Here is a 3,867-nt window from a genome sequence, read left to right as displayed (position 1 = left end):
CTCTCTGCCCCTCCCCTGCTCATGCTCTGTCTCTCTCTGTCTCTCAATAATAATAAACATTAAAAAAATAAAAAATAAAAATAAAAAATAAAAATCCAGGTCTCGGCCGGTAGCATGTACCTTCTGGGCCTCATCACCCTGCCAGACTCCTGCTGCGGCAGACCCATCCCACCGCACCGCCCAGATGTGGCTGCCTGTGCGTCCTCCAGGCCCCTGGTATAGGGGCTCTTCCTGGGATAAGACAAGGCGAAGCGGGGTGAGGCCAGGCCCAGAGACAGGCAGGTCCGCTCAGACACCGCTGTGCACACACAATGACAGATTTCAGCCTCAGATCACGACCACCCTGACCCTCGCCACACGGGACAAGGACTAGTTCCGGAACCACAGAATAAAATGCAAGAGGTGGCAGGAAAACACTACCAGGTCAGAGAACAGCAACAGCGTGGCTGGGAGGGCTCAGCACACACAGAATGCCCACTTCTCTCTTCCACTCACAAGGGACGTCAGCAGGCACTTCTGGGGACCCGCCACGGGGAGCGTAAGCAGATGGGGAACAGAGCGGCTGGTGCACCCGGGCCTAGTGCTGCGAGAGGGTCCCTGCAGCCGAAACCCGGCTCTGACGACACTTTCCTCCTGGGACCTGGGGACCACTAAGGACAGCCCGGCACAGCATGCCAGCCGCTCAGCACCCCAGCGCCCCCCAGCCATGGTTCACGCCAGGCTCCTCTGTGGCCTGAACCACGTGAAGGTGGGCATGTGGCCCCCACAGTGTGGCAGGAGCCATGCCCCTTCCTTCCTCTGGCAACCCTGCTTATCTCAGAGCGTGGGCTTCCTGGTTTTCATTGTTTACTGTGTAAATATTGGGCTGGGGGATGATATGAGACTCATCAAAAGATTTCAATAACCTAGTAACAGATTACCCTGTCGGTGCTAGAAAACAAGATAAAGATTTCCTTGGCCCTAAAAAACTAAACATGATAGTAGTTTTGACATCTCAGGACCTGAGATCCACCTTTAAGAAAGAGAAATAAAAAATACAAAAATGCATGACGATGAATTACTCATATTTTATAGGATTGGGAGGCTTTATTTATCAAAACGGCTTTTTAGATAATTATTCAGGTAAAGTTAGACTTAAGATATTCAGAGCTTCACTGATTCCCTCCACCTTACCTGTGTTTTAGGACGATCCCTACTGTGGTCAGTACTTTAACACTTAAAGAAAGATGTTTTGTTCTTCCATTGACATCAAGAGTATCACTCTGGCTTAAAAATTTAAGTACAGATAAAGAAGATGTACCCATTTGTTAAAATCTAACAAAAGCCCAACAATGGAAAAATGACTTCAGATGATGGCTCTTGAATTCTCATTCCAAGATTTAAAGGTTATCTCTAAGGGTTCAACTCTCATATTAAGACTTAGTCCCCTGGGGCGCCTGGGTGGCTCAGTCGGTTAAGCGTCCGACTTCAGCCAGGTCACGATCTCGCGGTCCGGGAGTTCGAGCCCCGCGTCGGGCTCTGGGCTGATGGCTCAGAGCCTGGAGTCTGTTTCCGATTCTGTGTCTCCCTCTCTCTCTGCCCCTCCCCCTTCATGCTCTGTCTCTCTGTCCCCCAAAAAAAAATAAACGTTGAAAAAAAAAGACTTAGTCCCCATAATTATTATTTTCAAAGATTAAATTCCAAAGTGCAACTATACTGAGAAAAAGATAATATTTATCCCCACGAAGATGCTTTTCTTTGATCTTTGATGTCCCTCTTTCCAATCCCTTTCAGCAGCCAGATGCACTACGGCAGAGGTAGGGGGGTGGGGGGTAGGGGGCCAGCTCAGCCGGTCCCTTCCATGAGGTCGAAGTTGGCTGAGGAGAAAAGGAAGAGCCTCCGAGGTCTCCCTCCATCCTCGACAGACACCCGGCTAGTCAGGTGTCATTCGAGACCAGGGCAAGGAAAGGAAATGTGTTTTTTGCCTCTGGATCTCGGCTGAGGGCCAGGCACACCTTCTAGGCCAACGGGCCCAGCAGGCCAAAAGTTCTTCTGTGCACCAGAGAATGCTAGGGGGCCAGGAGCCAAGACCCACCCACACTGTGCTTTCACACTGTTTCCCAATATCCTCCCCAAGGAATGAGCAAAGTTGATCTCTAAGGGCTTTTTAATTATCTGAATAACAAAACGGAACTATTTCTTTATTAAAATGAGCGGATGGATTTCGGAGGTCCCCTGGCCTGCCCCCAGCCCGCCTACCCGCCATGACGGCTAAATTCATGGGGGTGGGGGTAGGGGAGAGCCTCTAGACGTTTCTCCCCCAGGCAAACCCGCCACTCTCCCTGAGAACGGGGACTCGCATCCTTGATCTCCTCCACTCCCACCTGACCACACAGCGTGGAACAAATGCCCAACATGCCATGTGGTGCTTGGGAACCAGACTCCCATCCCTCAGAGCCAGCGGGCTGCCTGAGGCCTTCAGGAGCCAGACAGAGACCACCCTGGGAGGGAATAAGCCCGCTGGCATCCAGAGAGCTGCAGCCGAAGGTGATGAGCCACCCACGGCTCCTCCTCAGATGACGGTCCACGCACCTGTGTTGTCTCACGAACCCTTGCAGGCACTCTACCGTCGCAGCCCTTGCAAAAATTAACCTTTCCTGATGTAACACCACCAAATCCAGTTCCTTTGCCTTTTCATCATGAGAGTTTAATAAAAGCAGAAATAATTATATAAGTAGTTGGGCTAAACACCAACTAACACTGAAGCAGGGAATTTTGAAATCAAGCAGTGGAAGAAATCACACTGATTTAAGGGTTATTTAAGATAATACCAGGGGTAAAGACAAGAGGAGGTCTGAGTGAGGAGAAAATCGGCAAGGCCAGTCAAACTGGAAAAACATGCAGCTTAAAGGTACGTGGGAACCTGTGCTCCGTGAAGAAAGACACCGAGTTATTCATTCGCTGCCGCACCTTTGGCCTCCAAAGGGCCTGACACACAGTAGGTGCTGAAAAGCTACCAGTCAAATGATTGCATACGTGACGGAAAACAGGTTCAGTTTATACGGGGGAAGACGGGAGCTCCGTGAATATAAGATGCTAGCAACCCCTCAGATTATAAGACACTTACTATCATGGGACCAACATTGCCCTTCTAATACAGTTAGTGCTACAGTAGCAACCATGGGCCAGATGTCACCTTTCCGATAAAAGTCACTGTGAGTCCTACGTTTTACTCCCTATAAACAGGTAGCTCCGAGAGGCAAACACAGAGTTGTAAATGCACAGAACAGAAAACAAGAATGATGTGAAGGTCACACCAGGAGCAAGGACGGGATGGTGACCAAGGTCGGACCGGCGGCTACCCCAGGGAGGCAGGAGAGCTGACTTGGACGGACGTGAGGAAGCCTCAGGGTGGATGTCGGAGATGGTCACGTGATTGCACACAGCCGGGAGGGTCACCAGGCTGCACCGGGTTTCAGTGGTAGCTGGCACCAGCCCCTGGCAGGTAAGGAGAGAGGACTATCACATTTTCTGGAATTTGGGGAGCCTGCTGACAGCTCACTGGTAGCTTGAAACAAGCAATGGTGAGAACATTTACGCCACAGAAACTGGCAAATGCTATCCATCAGGGCTTTTTACGTCCCCCTCCCTCCAGAAAGCCAGCTGTTCAACATTTACCAGCACAGCACTACATACACCTTACAGTATGTAAACTATACTCCAAAAAAGTCAAAAGCTGGGGGGCTGAGGGGAGGAAGGACTTTTTTGATAAAGGAAAAGGCCTTGCGATAAGTAGAAAGTTTAACTTTCAATGTGTTGAAAGTAAAGAACGAAATGTTTAACAGCAAGAAATCTACTAATGAAATTTACTATATTAACAGATTAGAC

This window comes from Lynx canadensis, chromosome C2 (genome assembly GCF_007474595.2).
Source record: "Lynx canadensis isolate LIC74 chromosome C2, mLynCan4.pri.v2, whole genome shotgun sequence".
NCBI lineage: Eukaryota > Metazoa > Chordata > Mammalia > Carnivora > Felidae > Lynx > Lynx canadensis.
Note: the sequence above shows the minus strand (reverse complement) of the source record.